The 25,142-nt window shown below is 37.2% G+C and overlaps 1 pseudogene; it reads left to right on the top strand.

The window, feature by feature from the left end:
- The first annotated feature begins 254 nt into the window (after positions 1–254).
- Positions 255–21,928, top strand: LOC143589542 (putative magnesium transporter NIPA4; annotated as a pseudogene).
- Positions 21,929–25,142: the final 3,214 nt, after the last annotated feature.

Genomic DNA, 25,142 nt, shown 5'->3' with positions numbered 1-25,142 from the left:
GTGTTTACAGAAAGACTAGTGGGAGTACTATATCATTCCTCATCTTGTATGTGGAAGATAAACTGATCATTGAACAACATTCCTATACTTAAGAAAGTAAAGCTCTGGTTGGGATCTTATTTCGCAATGAAAGATCTTGGTGAAGCTGCTTATATTCTAGGAATCAAGATCTATCGAGATAGGTATAAGCGGCTTCTAGGGATAAGTCAAAGTACGTACATAGAAAAAGTCAAAGTACGTACATAGAAAAAGTCATGGCACGCTTCTCATTGGATAGCTCCAAGAAAGGAAGTGTTCTCATTGCTAAAGGAACCATGTTGAACAAATCGCAATCTCCGGAAACAGATATGGAAACTAAGCACATGAAAGTGATTCCATATGCTTCAGCGATTGGTTCTATCATGTACGCTATGTTATACGGTAAACCTGACGTATCGTATGCTTTAAGCATGACTAGTCGTTTTCAGCAAAGTCCTGGCGTTACCCATTGGACTACAGTAAAGAACATTCTATGTACCTGAAAAGGACCAAGGATATGTTCTTAGTGTTTGGAAAGTGGAATAACACCTCACTGTAAGGTGTTACACTGATGCTAGCTTCCAGACTGACCGAGATGATTATCGCTCACAATCAGGATTTGTATTCACTCTCAATGGAGGAGCTATTTACTAAAAAAGTTCCAAGCAAAGTGTGGTGAGGGATTCCACCACTGAATCTGAATACATAGCTGCATCAAATGCTACTAAGGAGGTTGCTTGGATGAAGAAGTTCATCACTGACCTCGATGTGGTTCTGAGTATTCATAAACCAATCGATGTGTTTTGTGATAACACAGGTGATATTTCTCAGGCCAAAGAACCCAGATCTCATCACAGAGCCATGCGCATTTAAGGAAGTTCCATCTTATACGGGAAATAGTGGAACGAGGAGACATCATAATATGAAAAGTACACACAGATCGAAACCTAGCAGACCCGTTCACTAAGCCGATGACTCAAGACAAGCATGACCAGCACAAGTATGCTATCGGTCTTCTATTAGCTAGTCATTTGTTTTGATTTAGTATTTGGATGTACGAACATTTAAATAGTTATACTTTTAAGTTCACTTTTGATTTAATGGTTAAATGCAAACGTTGAATATTATAACTGTGTTCATTTTAATACGTTTAATCCATGAATATTGTATTCTAAATTATCCGTAGTTGGTCAGACTCATGGGAACGAATCTGAACTAAGACTATTCAGACTTTAGACTCAAGGAGTTGACTTCCAAACTCACAGACCTCATTCATGGATTAAATCATCTTCATGGATCTTAATCCTAAGATTTTTTGATATTGGTATACTCATTTAGTATCCTTAGACCTGAGATACATATTAGAACTTTCGTTTACTAAAGGCAATTCTTTGATCAGTGTTAATTGTCGGCTATAAAGGAATTAATTGGGAATATTCTGAAGTTCAGTGGGAGTTGTATGTAACCAAGATAGGATTATGTACTCTTACATGACATATAACAGTTAGACATCTTGGCGCCCTCTTTGATTCAAACTGGTGAAGTGTGAGGCCTCACCCAAACTTACTGTGTGTTTAATTGGACCACTTTGATTCTAGATCGAAAACAATGTTGATTGAATGCCATATGAGATTGAATATAATCCATGTCTCATTGTTTAATTGGGTCTTATACAGAAAGGATATATGGCAACGATCACTATAAGCTCATTATCTTGCAATAGGATATTCCAAGATGTTTTGGTTAATGACTTTCAAATGTCATACCTTGTTGGGGGCAGCCATGTGTAGCTAGAGCACCGCTGGCTGTCAGCGTTGAGCAACTTAACCAGAGACCGCCCAAGTGGAAGACTGTTGGAACTATGGACCCGTTCGCTTAAGTCAACGCGGCCGACCCGGTTGTGACCTATGAGAGTTACACATTGGGTAATGATTATAAACACCCGATTAAGTTAGTTAATCAGGATTGACATATTAACGAGATTAAATAATATGGAATGGGCTTTGGAGTTAGAGATGGACTTGGTGGCCCGTTGATTTTAACTAATTGTGATTAGTTTAATCTAATTCGTTTTTATATGATATATGATATTATCTAAAACCTAACTAACCAACACAAGTTCCTACTCGCTCTTCCTCCTACCCTAGCCGACAGCCAGCCCCCCTTGCGCACTGCTGGCAATAGCCGTCGCCACCTGTTCTAGCCACCACCACACCCAGCTGTCACTGCTGTCCTTGCTGGGCTGTTGCCGCACCCCGCTGCCCAGCCACCGCTCCACCACCACCACCACTACCACCACCGCTGTCGTTGCTAACGTGCACCGCCATTGTCGGTTGTTTGTCTCGTTTGGTCACCTAGCATTGTTTGTTAGCCCTTGGTGTCTCAACCTATTATTAATTAACCGAGGAAAGCTTATTTGTCGGTGTACAATTATGTTTATTTAGTTTGACTCGTGCTCGTATTGTTTGTAACCATATCCTGTATGGTTCTTAAAAGTGATGATTATTAGTTTTAATATTCCGTTGTGTAATATTTTATTAATATGATTAATAACTACGAAACCTTTATACTTAAAACCGGGTTTTATTGTTAAACTGTTGACTAATCACCATAACTTACTTCAAAGGATATTTATAGAAGATGACCTCCTTTGTTATACAAGCCATAACTAATGAGCGTCAATCCCTATCATACGTTAACCTCATATACGATATACTAACGAATCAACGCATTCGTTGTTCACTTTCGTTAACATGACGAACGAATGAATATGAATAAACATGAATAAACAAACGGGGACTCATTCGTTATTAGCTGCTCTAACGAATGAGCCTTACATAATGAAGAATGTGATTTACTTTTACCAAAATACCATTATACTTTACGTAAAAGACCAAAATACATTATACAATGACCGTCACGCATAAACATGTATCAACATCAACCTGGGCACAGATTCCGAGATGCCTCCTTGTCTATAGGATTTTCTTCTTAATTGGGAATTACCTCTCCGTCGATTAAAACCTTGGTCGCTGGAAATTTTTTTCAATCGGTTGATCGGAACCTATTCTTCACCACTGCCTTGATCGTCGATGTTCATTAAGTACCCGTCACAAGAACTTGCAATCGTGATTGATTGCCTTCCCATGATGGATTTTAGTCTTTACCAACGATCCCTGCACCCGACCGTTAATGAACCTTAACCTTAGTTCTTGATACCAACTGAAGACAATAATATTTTTGAGTCTAAACCTTGATTGTATTGATTATTAATGTTCTGGTATGATTTCTTAATTAAAAATAACACCTATTTATTACTATACAATACCTTGCTAGACAAGAATAGAGAAAAAGTAACTCTAAAACCCCCTAGGTTCATAAGTACGACAACTAGGTCCCTTCACTAACGCAAGACTACATTAACATCTTCTAGCTTCCTTATTGGAGCTAGCTTCGTTGTCAAGAAAGCAGCATGGGCCTCTGGTCTTAGATCAGGTACTCATTATTATTACTATTTTCTTTTGATTCATGCAATTCTTATGATTTCTTAGGTTACTTTAGTTTCTAGAAGCTATAATTGACTTCAATTGGGAAAATTTTGCACTCAGATTTCATGATTTTGTAACAACAAAACTCACTCCTGATTTGTGGTGTATGCATTTATATAATCTTATAACATGTTTAGCAAGCAAAATCTTTACTTGTTTTTACATACCAGTCTCCTACAAACCCTAATTTTCACCAACATTGAACAGTTTTGTGTTAGTGCACGGTTTTGGTGTCCGCAGCAATCGAATAAGTATAGTTAGTCTAGTCTGTGTATTTAATGTATATTTATTGTAATATGGCAATTCGCTATGGATTGTATAGCGAATGGGTCCATTCGTTAGTTTGACAAGGCTAGTTCGTTAAGTTTATGAGCCCATTCGTTATGTAATATAACAAATGGAGGCTGGTTCGTTAAGTTATTACCATTCGTTATGGAATCATAACGAATGGTGTCTAATTCGTTATGAAGATATAAAAAATTAGGCTTAACTTAACGAATGGAGCTTCTGCCTATAAATAGGTATAAATTTAGGGTGAGCTAGAGAGTTAGAGAGAGAGAGATGTAGATCTAATTTATCCTCTCCATAAGTTATTATTCTCTCAATAATGTATTCATCCTATTTATCAATAAACTATTATTTAGCGTATTGATTGAACTCGTGTTTATCTTAATTGATGCTTCGGATTAGCGGCTAGATCCTGGTTCGTATTAAGTTCACTCAATTTCTGTTATTGCATGATTTGTGACTGGTGATTTACAGTTAAAGGATTCAAGGTTAAAGCATTCTAGAGCTACGGAAAAGGGGGAGTTTGTTAGTGCATGGTTTTGGTCTCTGTAGCAATCGAATAAGTTATAGTTAGTATAGTCTGTGTATTTATTGTAATATAGCCATTCGTTATGGATTGTATAGAGAATGGGTCCATTCGTTAGTTGACTAGGCTAGTTCGTTAAGTTTATGAGCCCATTCGTTATGTAATATAACAAATGGAGGCTGGTTCGTTAAGTTATTACCATTCGTTATGAAGATATCAAGAATTAGGCTTAACTTAACGAATGGAGCTTTGGCCTACAAATAGTTATAAATTTAGGGTGAGCTAGAGAGTTAGAGTGAGTGAGATCTCTAGATCTAAGTTATCCTCTCCATAAATTATTATTACACAATAATGTATTCTTCCACATTTAATGTGTTCTTGGATTGGCGGGAAAATTTTTTTTGAACGAATTTTTTCCTAGAATCTCCTCATAAGTGAGACCTTCATTCTTGAAAATTTTGGCGATAATATATATTTTTCGATAATTTTCGATGATTTATTGGCGGGAAAATCAGAAAAATTTTTCTTAAACAAAATTTTTCTGAGATATTCCTAATGTATTGGAGAATCTTCATGCAAATTTTGGTAATATATTATCTGGCCGACTTTTTACGTGTTTCTATTGGCCGAGGGGGAGACCACGTGTAATTTAAAGAGGAGTTTGTTTGTGAGTTTTGAAGATTGTTCAAGACCTTGCTGAATTTGTCAAGAAAAGGGGGGAGATAAAACTTTCATAGAGTTTATTTAGCTTGCATCTTCCTTACGTTTACAAGGTTTATTGAAAAATTACTGTAATTTGGGTGGTAATACATGCTTGCAAAACTACGTTTGACTGAGTTCAAGACTGCAATTTTTATTCGATTGGTGATTGATTTGTTAAAGATTGAAACCTGACTATGTGGGATATGAGTGTCTGTTCGTTTACTTCTGACTGAGGGACTTCGATCCTGACTATGTTGGCTAAGAGTATACGGCGGATTACTTATTTTGAGGGGGAGGATTCTCGAACGGGTTGATCTTATTGAAGAATATACGAGTCTTGTCATTAGATTGAAGAATTTGATCGTTCTGGATTGATTAGTGGAGTTCGGAACTCTAAATCATATGCCCAAACATTAGTGCATCTTTGCGAATGGGAGGTGGAAGAGCTTCAAAGAGTATATTTGGGATACACGTTATCAAGAAAGGAAAAATCGAAGTGAAAGATGTTGAATGATCTGTTTTTTCATGAAGATGTGTGACGAGGTTAAAAGTAAAGATATGTTTTCTTTATCGGTGCTGATGGATAGCTGATGACTTGCTGCTGATTGTTGATAGATTGAACCATATCATACGCCAGTGGATGATCTGGATGATCTCCAAGAGTTGCTCACTTTGAGGGGGAGATCTGATATGAGAGGCTACAAGTTATTGGTTTGCTAAGAAGACTTAAAGATTTGTCTGTTTGCACAAGCCCGAGAATCATCAGTCAAGGGGGAGTCTGTTAGTGCCTGATTTGTGACTGGTGATTTGCAGTTAAAGTATTCGAGAGGTACGGAAAAAGGGGAGTTTGTTAGTGCATAATTTTGGTGTCCGTAGCAATCAAATAAGTTATAGAGTGTCTAGTCTGTGTTTTTAATGTATATTTATTATAAAATGGTCATTCTCTATGGATTGTATAGCAAATGAGTCCATTCGTTAGTTGAATAGGCTAGTTCATTAAGTTTATGAGCCCATTCGCTATGTAATATAACGAATGGAGGTTGGTCCGTTAAGTTATTACCATTCGATATGGAATCATAACGAATGGTGTCTCATTCGTTATGAAGATATAACGAATTAGGCTTAACTTAATGAATGGAGCTTTGGCCTATAAATAGGTAGCTCATGTCATAATTTAGTGTGAGTGAGAGAGTTCTAAGTTACTATTTATCCTCTCCATAAGTTATTATTCTCTCAATAATGTCTTCATCCTATTTATCAATAAATTATGTATTTAAAGTATTCATCTCGTGTTTATCGAATCGTATTGATGCTTCGGGTTAGCGGCTAGATCCTGGATCGTACAAGGTTCTCTCATTTTGTTATGTAATATTGTCTCTCTAATAATGTTTTTGCCTTTTCTTTGGCGTTGGAGGATATTCATACTTATACGAGCCGTTATGGTGGGTCGGCATGATAATAAGTGAGTACATTTGTTTTTTTTAATGACTCACAATGAAAATAGTGTCTTGTTAATGTGAATTTAAACGCTTTTTTGTGATTTTGTCACACCAGTGATTGTAAAATAAATTGCAAAATTTGCAACCTATGCATTTTACACTAGCTATTCTGGTAACTCCACGGGGGGCGGTCAACATTCTTATAAGGCAAGACAAACCCCTAATCTTTATAAAAATCCATTATTTATGTGTTTCTTTAACATGTAAATTTGTAAACATGTATCCATATTGCATCGTGGTATTTGCACATATTATATTACTATAAAAGCTACACATTTTTGGAATTCTTGGTTGTGTTCTATGTGCAGCGGGGTCCAACACAATCATTCTTCATGTTCCCCAAGAACAGCCTATTGAATCAGTTAGAGAAGAATGGGATCTAGCTACCGAGCCAAGTAACAAACTTGCCTTTTTAATTTAAGATTTATTTCTTAGAGTTTTTTGAAATTTTTGGTTATGACATTTGTTTTGCAGCTTTTGTTCGGTATGCAGCATTGGTGTTGATAGTTATTCTTATAATTGTGCTTCACTATATACTGACATATGGTCAGACACACATAATGTGCTACACTGAAGTTTGTTTGTTAGTTGGTTCTTTGCCGGTATGCGTCGGTCCTTTTTCGGTTTTCAGTTTTCACAATGAGTTTGATTTTTATGGTTTTTCCGTTGCGCTTAAAATTTTTGAGCCGAAAATGGCGGCCCAAAAGTTATGGATTTGCCATGAAACTTTGGACCGGATAATTTATGTTAAATAATAATTTACTGATTATTACACATTTGCGTCTAAAATTTTGGGGCTACACCAGTTCCTTATTTGTTATAAATTGCTTAGCATTCAAAAAGAAAAAAATACAATTTATAAATTCAATAACAAAACTCATTCTTTTGGTTTAATAAGAAACATAAAACTATTGGTTTTGGACTGGGTCTGGTTATTTCGGTACAGGCCGGTTATTTCAGTTTCATGAGAACACTTTTTTTTTCTATTTTAAAGGTTTATTATAAATAAATAATGCAATAATGATAATTACGAAAAACAATAAATATCATTACGATAATAAACTAAATCTTTAAATATAGCTTTTAAGAGTATGTATACATAAAGATGTGTACTATGGTTACTTTCCTTTGTTTGACCGAATCCCTTTTTAGCTAATTTTTTGTTTGACATGTTTGAGATTGAAAACAACCTCATTTGGCCCTTTCATAAGTAAACGTATTAGGCCTAGACTTAATGGTTTGTACTTAGTTAAGGTTCATGTTGGGCTACATATGTAAACCGAGATCCTTATGGATCTCAGTGGGCTTTGGGATATTGTTGGGCTAGTTAGTTGGTTACTCTATATATAGTGCACTTGTATAGGGTTTTTGGTTGTTCGTTCATGCATTGTTTTGGCCGTTCACCTTGATATAGTGAATGAGTATCCCGGCGTTTAATATAACGTGTGTTTTGAAGCATTCCCATGTGTTTTACTTGTTCTTATTCAGAGTTCTTGAATCATCTTGTGTTTGATTTCTGCACCAACATCAAGATCCATTTATATCATATTGAAAGATCCGTCTTGGACCTTACAATTGGTATCAGAGCCTTAGACCTATTCAGGCACGTTATTGTGATATCAAGGATTCAAGATCTTGGTTTATTGGTGGTTTGGTTGTGTTTTCCAGTGAATTGTTGTTCGTAGAAGAGAAAGATTTGTTTTGCTGAAAGATTGGTTTTTGATTTGGAAACAAATCAAACTCCATAATTCTCGGGAGTTTGTTACAGTCAAAATCTGAAAGATTCCTGAGTTTTCGGCTACATTTAAGGGTTCTCAGCTAAAACTAGTTTTCTATCAAACAAAATACCAGTTCTCGGTCAAAGATTGGTAGTTCTCGGTCAAGAACCAGTGTTCTCGGTCAACCTATTAAGTTCTCGGTCAACGATTCTAGTTTTCATTCAAATATTCTAGTTCTTAGTTAAAACATCTTGTAAACTCAGTGGGCCTGATCAATCTAATTTGGGGTTTTTGTGTATTGGTTTTTAAAATTGTTTGGATTTAAACTTCATTAGGACTAGACTGATTAAGATGGATCAACTAAGTAACATTAATGGTTCATCTAATGTCTCACTCCATCAAGAACTGGATTCCATAATGGGAACCACCACTCATGTGCCCCGTCTTCTGTCTCATGAGGGGTTTAGCGAATGGAAGTTTCGGTTCGAGAAGTATGTTAAGATGAAAGATGCGAAATCTGGAGAAGTATTGTTAGGGGACCTCAAAGAATAACTTATCAACGTGAGAACAAAACTGAAGTTATTGTGAAGCCTATTGCTTTGTATGAAGATGGTGATTTTGCTAAAGTTGAGGAGGATGAAAAGGCACTCTCAACTTTAACTATGGCACTCTCACCTAAGATCTCCCCGGGCTTTAGAGAACTGCACTATGCTAAAGAGTTGTGGGACGCATTGATCGAGGTGTATGAGGGAAACGAATACATGAAGATAAGTCGCCAAGACCTTATGCGTCAGAATTTCAATATGTTTAATCATGTTCTGGGAGAGTCATTGGAGACTCGGCTTCAAAGGTTTATAGCTCTGGTGTCTGAGATGAGATCTGCAAGCATCTATCTAGCAACCTCTGAAATAAACAACAAGTTGGTGAATTCATTGCCTAAAAGTTGGGATATGAAGGTTGCTGTTATCAAGAAGACTAAAGATCTCAACAGAATGTCTCTCTCTAAGATGATGGCTACTATCAAGGCACGTGACATGGATGACAAGCAACATGCAATAAATCATGCAAATTCTTGCAGTGCTGCTGGGTACAACGTTGCTTCCAACAACTCCCTTATCTCACAAGATAGTTTCTCAATGTTCAAGACCACTTACCAACTTCCACCTCAAGGAAATTTCCAAATGTTTAAATCCACTCAGAGCCAATCTTCCACTCCACCTCAGCCATCTCCAATATTCTTCATTAAGTCTGCTCAAAATCCGGCTGATAATTGTAAACCTTCATCATCTAGCGTCGCTTCTGGTCGGAACTCCAGTCAGATTCCCTCCATTCCGAAAGAAACTCAATAGAACATAGCTTTAACGACAGGATTCATGAATTGCTATAATGCATTCCTAGCTGGAGATTTGGTTCAACCTATAGTTGTTGTTGAACTCGATCAGATCCATCCTGATGATGTTGAAGAAATCGATATCTCTTGGAAAATCGCCATGACAGTTTTTCGGGCTAAGAAATTCTCCAAGAGGACGGGAAGAAATAATTGGAATATGCCAAATAATCAGAAGGTGGGTTTCAACAAGGACACTCTGAGATGCTACAATTGTCACGAGCCAGGTCACTTTGCTCGTGAATGCACCAACCCAGCAAAGGAGGGAAACACTGAAAGGGCACTGGTTCCAGTGGGAAATGCTAGAGGAGAAGTTGGGGTAGTTCAGGAAATGGTGAGAGGGGTTAGTTGCTCAAAAATTTTCTTGGGCTGATTAGATGGCCGCTCTCAACATCAACAATAAGACCGCCAACTTTGTTCACGTTGAGGACACTGAGGAAGAAAACGCTGCTGAGGAGCAAGTCAAGGAACTTCTGTTTTCATTCATGGCCTTCACTCCTTCCGGCTCATCTGAGGTAAGTTTTCAATCATGTTCTCAGGATTGCATTGATAAAATAAATTTATATATGCTCCACAATGATAACTAGATTAGAGACATGGAAAGATTAAAATCTGAAAACTTTAAACTTAAGAAAAATGAAAAAGCTTTCCTGGACAAAATAGAAGCACAGAAAAGGGACATCTCTAAGCTTAAGTCTGATTTCAGTATAAAAAGTTGTCACCACCTCGATGCCAAAAAGGAAATCGCTGAATTAACTACTAAACTGGAAGCCTCCAAGTTAGAAATTCTGAATCTAACCAGTAAATTTGAAAGGGCTGAACTAGACTTTAAAAAATTCGATGGTTCCAGTAATGTTGTTAATTCCATGATTGAAAATCATTTATGATGGAAAGATTATGAGGGTGAGGGTATAGGATATAGTCACGTACCCCTACCATATAATGACAACTATACAAGTCTTCCTATTACTAAAGAGCAGGAAGAAAAGATCAAAGATATGGTAAACCTGCTAACAGTGAAAAGAACAATTCAGTGGAGAATATTGCATCTACTTTGAAAGTGAACGACTCTAATGTGTTTACTTCTTGTGCAGAAAAAGTAATCATTGAGGAATGGACTGATGAGGATGATGACTCTAGTGTTTCTTTTAATAAAGACTTTGATTCTAATGTTTCTTTAAAACTGCCTACATTAAATTCTGTTATTCCGACAGTTTGTGTGGGCTCTGGTTTTAAGAGCAAAGATTCTTGTGTGGTTAATTCTGTTAAGACTTTGAATAATAATAATGTTGTTTCTAATCAAGTTAAATATTCAAAAAAATTCAACAAATATTCACCGCCTAAGTTTGTCAAAGAGGGATGCTCTAACAACAAACAAGGTGGTGAACATCATGCTAAGCTAGCTAGTTCACACAATCGTTCCAGACAAGGAGTTGCCCAAAATAATTTCTATGTTAAACGTCAAACTTGTTTTAATTGTGGTACTCCCGGTCATATTGCCAGAAATTTTCCAATCGTCCATATGTTCCTTATTATAGATTTTATCAGAGGAATATGCCTTATGTGCCTTACAATGCTTACAGGAAAAATTTCAGGCACTATCAGGCTATCCCTCTCACGATGATTGGAACAGAAACAAATTTGGCAGGTTTAGTCCTCATCAGACCAAACCCAACATGTTTAGTAAAGAGGGTAAAAAGGATGTTTCAGTTCCAAGAATAACACGAATTCGAGACCGAAACAAGTGAGAAGGACAAAATCGTCTGTCTCTAACCCTCAAACACCGGAGATTAAGTCGTATATTCGTACATACAATGCTAAGTCTTACAATGGTAGATATGAATGGTTGCCTAAATATCCGGTAAAAGAGACCTTGAATTGAATGTTAGACGATCAAAATGATATGTCATGGTAACCCTGACAACTTTGGATGAGTCAGGGTCACCCAGTGTAACTATGGACTGGGTAACAAAGTCTAACTGATCTCGCACATCATGCAGGAACAGCTTTGGAGGAATATCATCAGACCTTGGTATGTTGAGAGTGGCTGTTCCAGGCACATGACAGGAGACATCTCCCAACTACATGACATTCAAATCTTTAATGGCGGGTATGTGTCCTTTGCGGGAGGAGAAAAGGGGAAGATCACTCAGAAGGGTACGGTAAGTAACGGTGTTCTAAAATTAGAAAATGTTAATTTCGTTCCAGAATTGAAGCACAGTTTGTTGAGCGTATCACAAATCTATGACAAAGGGTTTTCAACTCATTTTACTAAGAAAGAGTGCTTGATTTTAAAACCTGGTATCATCATACCAGAAGACTGGATTCTTGTTCAATCACAAAGAAAAGATAATGCTTATGTGATCGACATGAACAAAAATGTTCCTGATGAAATAACCTGCTTGTTTTCAAAAGTGTCAGAACATAATGCCATGCTTCGGCATCGTCGTCTTGGTCATGCAAATATGAAAAACTTGAACCGTCTTGCTAAAAATGATTTAGTTCGTGGCTTACCCGTTAAAGATTTTGTTACTATTGAAAAATGTGTGGCATGCGCTTTGGGTAAACATTATTGGAAAACTCATAAGCCAAAATTGATTAATACCATTTCATCTGTTTTTCAATTGTTTCATATGGATCTTTTTGGTCCGGTTCATGTTTTGAGTCTCTCTCGTAGCTCTTATTGTCTTGTTATTACTGATGACCACTCACGTTTTACTTGGGTGTTTTTCTTGTCCAATAAGAGTGAAACTGCAGATCGTATCAAGAGATTCATAATACTTATGGAGAATCAGCTTAACCTAAAGCTGAAGAGCATTCGTTTCAACAACGGTACGGAATTCAAGAATGCCTCATTGAATCATTTTTGTTCAGAAAGAGGGGTGCTTCGTTAGTACAGCTCAGCTCGCACACCGCAACAGAATGGTGTGGCTGAGAGAAGAAACAGAACTCTCATCGAGGCGGCAAGAACAATGTTGTGCGACTCTAAGTTGCCATTATTTTTCCGGGCTGAAGCTATCAATACAGCATGCTATGTTCAGAATCGGGTGATAATCAACAATTCTCAAATGAAAACCACATATGAGATTGTCTATGGTCATAAGCCAACTGTTGCACATTTCAGAGCATTTGATTGCCCCTGTACTCTACTGAATTTTGAGTCAACTCCAAAATTTGGGGCAAAGGCTGATGACTGTTATTTTGTTGGTTATGCTAGTCGTACTGCCTATAAAGTATACAATAAATTGACTAAGCAGATTCTGGAGTCATACGATGTTCGTTGGTTGAAAGAAAACGAAACTAATGCTCATTTCGGTCCTGACTGGTTGTTCGACTACATTTCAAACTGTTTAACGTGCTTCCAGTCACCAATTCAAACGTCTCTGATGATGCTTCCGTAGACACTGAGAAAGAAGATCAACATGTCGTGTCTCATATATCTCTAGTTCTGGATGATGATCTGACAGGCCAATCGATGTCACCCCGTCTATGCCTGTCAATCAACCAGAAACAGTCACAACATCAATGTCTTCACCAACTCCATCAGAAAGTACTTCAACGGTTGAGGGGGAGAGTCGTATTCGTCAAATTTTCGGGAGCACGCTATTTCCCGATGTCATTCCAAATGAATATGTCGCCAACACCTCGTACTCACATTAGTACAGCGACTTCTTGATGGAAGAACCCTGTTACCGATGTTGATGTAAATATGTCAAACTTGCACTCTACCGAAAATGTTTTCGATCAATTGGTTCCATTGAAAATTCAGAAAAATCATCCTACTGAGAATGTCATAGGTCCTCTTGAAACGGGTGTGTCCACCAGAAGTCAGCAGGACACATAAACAGCTGTTTGTTTTCCTGTTTCATCTCTCAAATTGAGCCAAAGACTGTAGAAATGGCCCTTCAGGAACTGAGTTGGGTAGATGTTATGCATGAAGAATTGAATCAGTTTGATAAGTTGAAAGTTTGGAGATTGGTTGAGTTACCGGAAAGAAAGAAAGCACTTGATACGAGATGGTTCTTCCGGAACAAGCAAGATGACACCGGAGTTATTGTTCGAAACAAGGCACGGTTGGTAGTTCGTGATTTTTGTCAAGTTAAAGGGTTAGATTACACTAAAGTCTATGCTCCAGTGGCTAGACTTGAGGCTATCGGAATTTTTCTAGCCTATGCGTCATTCATGGGGTTCACAGTATATCAGATGGATGTGAAGACCGCGTTTTTGTACGGCGAAGTCTAAGAAGAAATTTACGTTGATCAGCCACCGGGTTTCGTTGATTCCAAGAAACTAAATCACGTCAACAAGTTAGACAAGGCATTGTATGGACTTCATCAGGCTCCTCGGGCGTGTATGCTACATTAACAGCTCATCTTCTAGATCATGGTTACAAGCGAGGGACCATTTATCAAACCTTGTTCCTTAAGACTGTCGGAAAAGATTTGATTTTCGTCCAGATCTATGTGGATGACATTATCTTTGGATCCACCTGTGCTAAGTTGTGTGCAGAATTTGAAGGAGTAATGAAGAAAAGATTTGAGATGAGCTCGTTGGGAGAGATGACAACATTTTTGGGGTTGCAGGTTCGTCAGAGTTCGACGGGAATTTTGCTGCATCAAGGGAAATATGTTGAAGATATGCTTGCAGAATTTGAGTTTCAGGATTCCAAGAGTGCCACCACTCCTATGGCAGAGGGACCTCTTCTGACATCTGATCCGGAAGGGAGTCCCGTAGATCAAATTTACTATCGATCGATGATCGGGTCCCTGATGTATCTCACTGCAAGTCGTCCTGACATCATGTTCGCAGTCTGCCAATGTGCTCGGTTTCAGGCTAATCCTAAACTCTCTCATTTAATTGTTGTTAAACGTATTTTTAGATATCTGAAGGGACAACCGAAGTTAGGTCTTTGGTATCCCAAAAACTCAGAATTTGATCTTTATGCTTTCGCTGATAGGAATTATGGTGGAGATGATGTTGACAGGAAATCCACATCTGCCGGATGCCAGTTTTTTGGAGATCGTCTCATTTCATGGCAGTGTAAGAAACAACAAACGGTGTCCACTTCAACTGATGAGGCGGAGTATGTTGTTGCATCAGCTTGCTACTCACAAGTTATCTGGATGCAAAACCAACGGTTTGGAATTTCTTGACACCCCTATCTTTTGTGATAACGATGCTGCAATTGCAATTTTTAAGAATCCGGTTCAACACTCTAAAACCAAGCACATTGATATTAAAATTCATTCCATTCGTGACTGTTATGACCGAAAATTGATTCACCTTGAATAAGTTCACACTGATAATAATGTGGCAGACTTATTTACAAAACCGGTTGGAACAGTCAAATTTAATGTGCTTGTGAGTTTTCTTAAAATGCTTTGTTTCGAGGATTGAGTCTTTTTGAGAATAAATTTGTACATATTTTATAAACTTGAACAAATTTTGGGGGAGAAAATTAAAAATTTCAAAAAGTGTGTGTGTGTTTATTTTTATTAACAAAAAAAAAAAATTCAAGATTCACTCTCACTTAGAATTATGTCGGTTGCTCATGTTTAAAGAACATATACTTGTATATGTTTGGTTCGGTGATCTATTCGTAGATTCACAGGATAGCCATTTATCTAAAGACTGAAAGCATCCAGGGCGATTGTGATGTGTTTTCGTGTTCTGAATTCTTTCACTTAACATTATGTCGGTAACTCTGAGTTGGAAGGACATGTATCTTTATATTTGTTTGGTCCAGTTAACCATTTGTTGTCATACGGGATAGCCATTTACCTAAAAGCTAAGAGTGACCAGGGTGACTGAGTTCTTAACATGTGTGTCTTATGTAACTCTCTGGGAAATGATACGATTATTCAGTTGACAGCTTTTAGAAGCTTCAAATCTTTTCAAATGAAAATTGATCCAATCTTTGGAAAATGATATATAAATTGTTTTTGTGTGCCTAATGGGTGAAGTTATTAAGCTTAAAAGGCTCTAGAACAGTCATTGATTTGTATAGTAGCTTTCCATGATGCTTAAAAGTTGAAGTGATATAAACTAAATATGCTAAACTTAAATTTTGAAGAAATGTGCATGTCCCCATATACATCTCTCCGAATGATAGACAGAAAAGTAATTACCCAGTCACACACAAGCCCGTTAGTGTCTTGATCACCAAAAATATTGTGCTATCTTGCTGTAGTGATCCAGATTCGGGACTTACAGGCTTTTGTTATTGTTATTATTATGTCCAAAAAAAAATGGTTAAGTACGTATATAATCCTTGCTGTTATCCTTAAATAGGCTTAAGGTCCTAAGTTTTGTTGTTTAATTTTTTTTATCAAGAACTAAGGGGTTGAAGTCAAATTGGGGTGATCGAGGGAAATCCAAATACGCCTTGAGAAGAGATAGGAGGCATCACAGGTCCATAAGTGATGTCCATCTAAGCTTTATGCCGAACTAAACCTAACTCATATCACTTATACAATGAAAATCATGCTAAGTTTGTTATACCTGCTATCAACCTGTTTCTTTATGTCATAATAACGCTGAACATGAATCCTTGTGACAACATCTTAAACAATATGATTTCATGTTCGGATCTTTTCACAAAAGGCAGGGTTTCCATAAAATCTGAAATTTGATCCCAAATTTGCATAAATCAAAAGGATTGATATTTCGTGTTAATTTTTATTATTTTTGTAATACGAGAATTTTAGTTTTATATTTTTGTTCTATTTGTTTTTTTCTCGAAACTACTCTCCTAAAACGTGTGTTCAAACTGGGCTGGTTTTAATGTAATTAACTTGGCTTGGACTTAAATTTGGTCTACTGGTGATTGAAACTTGATTTTGGGCTTGTTCTATGTTTAGGCTCATCAAATTTGAATCCTCGTGGGTCTCGGCCCACATGGGTTAGAGTATAAAAGGGGGTTAAAAGCATCATTATTGATTTCATCTTTTCACTTTCAAAAATTGTTCTCTCTATCAAACTATCTGGACGAAAACCCTATTTCTGCTTCTCATCCACATTAAGCCTCTATTGGTGTTTGTCTTTGGTTAACTCACAGCTAATGCACTCAAGATATAAAACTAATTGTGTGTGTGTGGCTTGTTGAACTGTGTTCGTATGGATCGATGGATGGATAAATGGATTTCGGGATAGATGGATGAATGGATGGATAGATGGACTGTGGACTGTTATATCTCCGTTCAAATGAACGATTGGAACATGTTAGGGTTAGGGGTTCTCAAACGTGTTGCAGGTTCCATGGGATCTCAGTAGTTTTGGAAAGGATTGCACAAATCTCAAGGGAGAACTCAAAGGGTTTTCTGTCTCCAGCCTATCAAACCGAAAACTCATGGCTATTCAAAGGGTTCTCGGTTGACTTTCATTGACCGAGATCTCCGGGCTTTGACCGAGAACTCATGTTCTCGGTTAATATTGACAGAGAAGAGATCCCTTGACCGAAAGCTACACTGTTTGACCGAAATCACCTCTTTGGACAGAAAACTCATACTTGGACCGAAATCTATTATAATACTTTTATTGTTTTTCATTTATGGTCCCTTAAATATGGTTTATGTCACACTTAGCCCTAAATGTTTGAAATAATTAAAATTGCATCCTTAAACTTGTCGAATACATAGTAACTTGACTAGTTTGCTGCAGTAATAGCTGATCAAGCTCCTTTAAAGTTTGTTGACACTCATAACATAGCTGGACACTTTATTTGATCCCCCTCTAGCACACAAGGAGTTCAAGTCCATGATAGTCGGCCTCAATACTTGGAGAATTTCTCACGCATTACGAGAAAATCATGTCATCTGCAAGAAAATGATCACGGACTTTTGGAACAATGCTTCGATCAACCAGCGAGGCCCAGGTGGATTTGTGTATATATACTCCAAAGTACAAAAGAAGTTGGTCGTCATCACAGAGGCCATTATACGGGAAGTTCTCTTATTTGGGGATCCACCTGATTACCCAACGGAATACACGACTACCGTTGTTTCCGAGGTGCTTCCAAGAATGGGTTACGAGGGAACCTATACTCCAGCAATCAAGAAGTTGTTTCACCCGTACTGGAGATTTCTGATACACACGTTCTTCTCTTGTTAGTCGGGAAGAAAAGGGGGTTCCGATGAAATAAGCCATACTCAGATGTCGGCCATAGTTTCTCTGATCATGGATTGGAATTACAACTATTCCAAGTTTGTCTTCAATGAGATGATGAGCAACTTGAAAGGAAAGAAGAAAAAGATGTTTCTCATGTATCCTCGATTTTTACAAATAATTTTGGACTCGCATTACACTGACATTGTCAAATCTTAAAACATTAGATATGAAGGCGATTGGACCCCAACACCTTTGGGTTAATGAAACGGTCCAGGAAAAGATCAAAGATCGGTTATCAGGGCCTTCATGCTTTGGTTATATTTGGCCGGTTTGCCGAAACCGAAGCTGTCCCTGTTATAGCTCAAGTGGTTGAAGAACATGTAGCGCCAACTCAAAGGCGTGTTGCTGCATTTGAGATTTATGACGATGAAGATGAAGAGACTAAACACCGTGACACAGAGAGTGATCCGACTGCTGAGCAACTAAAAGATTTTGAGACCTTTAAAGAATTTCTACAGTCAACTGTACTGAAGCCTCCTCAAGTAGTTGCTGTAAATGAAGATGATGAAGATATTCCCGAGGAACTAGCTGTTGATCTCATTCCACAAAAAACGAATGAAGAAAAATCTGAGACCTAGCGTGCTGGTTACTGAAGCTACTACAACAACAACAACACCAATAACAACTAGCCTACAACAACAACCTCATCATCCTGAGTCGAACATTCCTGAGACTCATGTTGATTCAAGCCCATCCACCGCTGAGCCTCATACTCAAGATCAAATTTTTGATGACATTGCTCGTGAGTTTGATTTTAAGGCAGACATTCCACATACTGATGAGGCCTATATTCCATATACAGACAATCCCTCTTGATCATCTGACCAAACCAGTCAGGGTCAGTTAAGTTCTAGTACCTCCGAGAAGCTTGCTCAGATTCTTTCCATGCAAGAAAAATATCTACACAACAAAGGTATGGGAGTTGTGCTTGAGGATGCTCCCGTTGATGTACAAGCTCTTCAACGTCGAGTTTTTGAAATTGAACAGGAATCTGTTGTCAAAGATGTACGCATCCAAGAACTGGAAGCTGGTAACTCCGATAAAGATTCCAAGATTAAAGAGCTCTAGTCCAACATGGGAGAATTAACTGCTATATATCTAGACCTCCAACAAAAACTTGTTCAGAAGTTTGGAGATGAATTCAAGAGCAGTGATGATGTAACTTCAAAGATGTCCAACGTGAATCAAGGTGGCAGTTCCAGCGGTCGTCCAACTGTCAACATAGATGAACCTGAGACGTTGGAAAAATATATGTCTTCTTCTCCAATGTCAAAAGAGAAATCAGATCGGATTCATAAAAGGCTTCTCGTGATGAAGAACTCCAATCAAAACGTTGAATCATCTGATCACCCAGACAGGTTCGTTGTCACCTTTCCAAAGGGATTTTCAGATAAATATGGTGATCGCTCTGGAGTTGTGTCATGGTGTTTTGATGCTGAAAAGAATATGTGGTGGGTTAAACGAAAGTCTGGGGCTACTGAGTACTATAAGAAGATGAAAGATTTGGATCTTGGACAAAGGTGGATCTCAGTGACCTGATAAACACTTCATTCCACAACCCAACTAATGATAAACGAGGTATTGATTTCTGGAATTTTCTGAGAAACCAAGTTGATAAAGGCTTTCCGACATGACAACTGCAGAATCCTTTTTGAAGAAAGCAAAGGGGGTCAAGGATCCAAGGACAGGAAAGACCATGGTCAACTTTATGTGGCCTGCTACAAATAAGGCTACTCATATTCCTGTGCCTAAAGCTATTCCAGATGGTACTCTGGATAACATGAGATTCTGGATGTATGATAGTGAGACTTCCACCGATGTTATACGTTTACAGAAGGGCAAGGGGCAGTTCAAATTAGTTGATCCAAGAGATTTGCTAATGTTTGGGGAGAAAGATATCAAGACCCTCGGCACTTTTCAGATAATAGCTGACCCGATCTTTGAAGAGGCTGCAAAAGAATATACAAGCATGGCAGCCTCCATTTTCAGGACCAGGTTTTGGGCAGGTGCTTTGAATGATGCTAACATTGACTACATGGAGCATGATTAAGAATGAAGATACAAACCAAGGGGGAGATTGTTGGGCCTAGACTTAGTGGTTTGTACTTAGTTAAGGTTTATGTTGGGCTACATATGTAAACCGAGATCCTTATGGATCTCGGTGGGCTTTGGGCTATTTTTGGGCTAGTTAGTTGGTTACTCTATATATAGTGCACTTGTATAGGGTTTTTGGTTGTTCGTTCATGCATTGTTTTGGCCGTTCATCTTGATATAGTGAACGATATTGTATCGTGCTTAAGCACCCGACGTTTAATATAACGTGTGTTTTGAAGCATTCCCGTGTGTTTTACTTGTTCTTATTCAGATTTCTTGAATCATCTTGTATTGGATTTCCACACCAACATCAAGATCCATTGATATCATATTGAAAGATCCGTCTTGGACCTTACAAAACGGGTCCAAATTGCCACCTCTAAGCCCTGTTTATTTTCCTGTTTCAGGTGATGAGTATTAAGGCAACAAGGATTGTTTTATGGCATACCTTATCAGGAATGAATCCATTTGTATATCCCCAAACATGGGCTTTTACCTTAATTTTTTTGCTTTGTGTCATCACCCAAATGAATTATTTAAATAAGGTACACAACTCCTAATTTCTTTTGCCAATAATCCTTGTGGTATGCAAAAATTTCACCTTTAGTCCTAAGTATGTGAACTTACGGCTTTAGTCCCTAGAGTAACCTCAAGTTACTCGCATATCATCCTTGGCATGGATGGATGCTAAAAATCTCTTGAGTTGGTGCCAAGTTACATTTTAACCTTTAAAAGAAACCAAGTGACAAAAACCCCACAGCATCACCATCTTCTCTCTCTTTTTTTTGTGTTTTAAACTGAGGGTTAAAATGGTCATTTGAAAAGTAGCGCCCTTTTTTTTGGCCATCCATGCCAAGGATGATAAGAGTGCAACTTGAGTGAAAAGTAGGGACTTCAACTGTAATTTCTCGTGCTTAAGGACTTAAGTGAAATTTTGGCATACCACATGGGCAATTGGCGTAATTCACTCTTAAATTACTACATTCAAACAACAACATTTGTTAATCCTTTGCTTCTGGTTATAAATATCAACTGCAGGCGCTTGTCACATTTCATACGGGCGTTGTCTCCCTCCCCCACCCCCATATATTATGTTATGTTCACATCTCATACAATATTAGCAAGTGCGATCATGTTCAAGGTAATAATTTTATTGCCAGTAACTTCAATTTGATAAAATGTATGATAATAGACAAGGTTGAATGGTGTTACTTATTTCCAACTCAAATGCGAAATCACTTTTTCTTTGACCAGTGTATAATGTCAAATGGAAGGCAATTGGACATAAAATTTCGTACTTTTACTTATGCTCAGTCATATTTTTATCAACAAAATGTAGTCATGTATACGAAAACGAACGGGGCATGTTCGTGTTTTTTGGTTTAACTTTGACTGAACACACGGACATTTAAACAAACGGGGTTACTTGTTTGTGTTCGTTCTTTAGAAAACGAGTGTGTTCATGTTCTGTTATGTTTTATAGTTATAATAGTATAAATAACAGTTCACGCATCAAGGACGTAAACAAGCGAGCATAACTTAACATAGATGAACAAACATCAATATTTTGGACCTAACAAAATAACTAAAATAGACTAAATTCTAATTGGTGATATTTAAATTTAATAAAACTAAAATACATTGTAATGTACTTAAAAATATTAATGAATATGCAAACAAATGAGAACATAAACAAATAAATATAACCGAACGTTCACAAACATAAAATAACAAACAAGAAATATATTCATGTTCATTTGTTAATTAAAATATTAAATAAATGACATAAGTGAACTTCCTGCCCAACAGTTCACTGAATGTTCTATTCATTCACAGACCTTACAAGAAGACATTATATTGATATTGATTAAATTTTTGTAGACATGATTGGGATAGGCAAAAGCCTTCCCAAATTATCACAGGACTGTGGGTTTGTGACATTTCTTTCTGGAACCTTCCTTTTTCACAAACCAAATATATGATTGATGCTATGATGATTTACGTCTTTGAGTCCTCGGTATATTATTGAATGTAGCACCATGTTGCACAAAATATAAAACACGTTTTGTAACAAGATTCTTGTTTTCAAATGCACCCTCAACTACGAAGAATTCTTGTGGGGATTTCATATAGATGATGCTTTTGGTTTTCCATTTCCCATTCCGCTTTCAAGAACTTTATTCATAACCAAAGAAACCTTTTTGGTAACAAGATCTATCTTTCCAAAAGTACCTTGATACGAACCCATTCGGATCTAAGGGAGTTGAAGGGTCCAAGGAAGATAAAGAGCTAAAGGAAGCCAAGGGGTCTACGTATCCACTTCACTAATTACTACAAACATCGATCCCCTATAAACTACAATAAGAACATATAAATAACCCGAATTGTAGTAATTAGTGAAGCAGATACTTAGACCCTTTGGCTTCCTTTAGCTCTTCATCTTCCTTGGACCCTCTAATTCCCTTAGATCCGAACAAGTTCGTATCAATACTTTCGGTCTGGAAAATCAACTTGTCCTCAAGTTGGAAATTTGATAATAGTTGTGACAAGCGATCATCCATTAAATTGTAGCCGCACACGTTTCATAGATCCCCTTCATAGAATGTGGCATATTATTGTCACTCCCGTTTGCATTTGATTGCCAAACGATTAGCCATTCAGTTGGAGGCTTACTGGCTTCCTGGACCTCACGATTGTTATGAGCTTAATGAAGTTGAAGATCGGTTTACCAATTTTCCTGGAACTCTCGATTGTTTTGAGCCTGTTTTTTCCTATTTGGGTTATCAATCTTACAATATAACAACTCTTTGTTTGAATTTGGTTTTTAACAATTTCAATTTAAATAACCTATCAATCATAAGTGTGTTATTTCTTAGAAATAAAAATTTATCATACCTTCCCAATGACAATTGTTTGCGATCATGTGCTTTTAGTGTATTTTCTCATTATCGTTTATCACAATCCATATCAACTTTAAGGAATCCTTTCTTCTTCGATGTTCAAAATTTATATTATTCTATCAAAAGATGTTTAGAAATTTTAATATTTTATTAAAATAACTCAAGAATTTAATTCATTTTTAGCAGTATTTTAAACAACTATGATCTACTGGTTCGAAATCAAGATATATTTAAACTTTTCTCACAATGTCAAGTCTTTCAAATGTTTTTGTAAGATCCCATTACCGGTGCCTCGCGTTTGGACGTCGGATTTACTCATTCACATAGTTCTAGTCATCAGATTTAATAAAACATTCGTGGAAAATAGAAACCTTCATAAAATATTTCATAACAATCCATAACTTGTCTTAAAACAACATCTTGTCTTTCAAAATAAACAAAACGTTAAACATAAATGTCTTGTGTCTCCCGATGCCAACCTCTTATTCAATGCCACCCGTTCCCGTCAAGCGAGCTTCCTCATCCTACTCACCTGCATACATACTAAAAGTCAGCTACGCTGAGTGAGTTCAAGTTAAACAAATAATGTACAATACATACATACTTACATACTTTCATTCATACTTTTATCTTATTCTTACTTACCTTCATTTCATACGTTATAAAGAGCATTACGCCCTATTTCCTCGAATACTATTAGGGCTCGTCCCTCTTTCCTCGAGTATTATTAGGGCTCGGTCCCTCTTTCCTTGAGTATTATTAGGGCTCGGTCCCTCCTTCCTCGAGTATTATTAGGGCTCGGTCCCTCCTTCCTCGAGTATTATTAGGGCTCGGTCCCTCCTTCCTCGAGTATTATTAGGGCTCGGTCCCTCTTTCCTCGAATATTAGTAGGGTTCGATTCCCTCTTCGTTAACATACAACCATACATCATTTTCATTCATTCATATATCATACATATCATATCATCATTTCACATAACATTAAAACTTGACATTACGTGCAATATCCGAAGATCGTTCACGTACTAACAAGCAATCATTCATAATTTTCACATAATCACGTAAGGCATACATTTATCACTCAGGATAAACGTACTAACGAACACATCGAGTATACACACAGCCCCGAAAAACATAACATGGATGTGGGGCTACAAACTCACCTGGATCATGTTTCTTTCTCCGTTTATCGTAATTCACTTCTTTAACTGCTCCCTGCTAAATGTATATAGGGTACGTGTATTAATATTCACCCTTTTGCATTCCAATTGGAAATGACTAAGTCTGGTATGATTGGTTGGCCTTGTTTAGATTTCATTTACATATTATTTTTCCTACAAACCCTCAAGTAATATTTTATAATTATTTTATTATTATTTTCTCTTTCCTAAAATATTTTATTATCATCATAAGGCTTGATTATTTAGATACTCTTTCCTTTTATTAAGCATACTATTATGGACGCACACCCATATTGCACGGGTTTATATGTGTTCATATATATATATATATATATATATATATATATATATATATATATATATATATCTACCACTCGGGTTCTACTATCTAACTAGATTAACGGTGTTAACCGGGCTAAGTTATATAGATTCATTATATTTATCGGCTTTGCTAATCGAGATAAACTGGTTCGGTCTTTGGTTTATTAAAATATGGGTTAAGCCCAAAAAATACAAGTCTTGGCTACTATGGGCCCTAGAGTTTGTGAAATGGGCCACGCCCATATGTATGATCCAGTGAGTGGGTGGTTGGATTCACATCTAGGCCAACCTTCGTTCCCTGCTCACCCACTGCTCATATCAAATCATTGTATACGAACTAAGCTTGTAAACAAGCCCCTACTGTGATCGAGATCCATGTATGCGATTAAGTACAGGTAATCGGGTAAAAGCAATCGGATCCAGGATGTAATCGAATCCTATTTGTAAACAAAATCCGATTGTATTCGAGTTCCAGGTAATCGAGTTGACTTGTAATCAGGTCTTGGAAATCGAATACATAATGTAATAGATTACTAGGGTCTTTGAATTTGGGTGTAATCAAAATTATTGTAAGCGAAGTTCATTGTGTTCGGGCGAGTCCGTATGTCTATGAGATAAATGTAATCGATTTAATATATCTGAGCTGCTGATTGTAATTGATGTGAGCAATGTTCAGATTGTGTATGGGTTCAATTGTAATCGACTCAAATTTGTATGCGAGTTTAATTATAATTGACTTTCAGATTGTATGCGACATGGGTATTGTAAACGAGTCATGTGTAATCGGTTATTTGT

Source organism: Bidens hawaiensis, unplaced genomic scaffold (assembly GCF_021521415.1).
Source record: "Bidens hawaiensis isolate Kalapana, Puna unplaced genomic scaffold, B.hawaiensis_p1.1 tig00037613_1, whole genome shotgun sequence".
Classification (NCBI taxonomy): domain Eukaryota; kingdom Viridiplantae; phylum Streptophyta; class Magnoliopsida; order Asterales; family Asteraceae; genus Bidens; species Bidens hawaiensis.
Note: the sequence above shows the minus strand (reverse complement) of the source record. Positions and strands in the feature narration are given on the sequence as shown.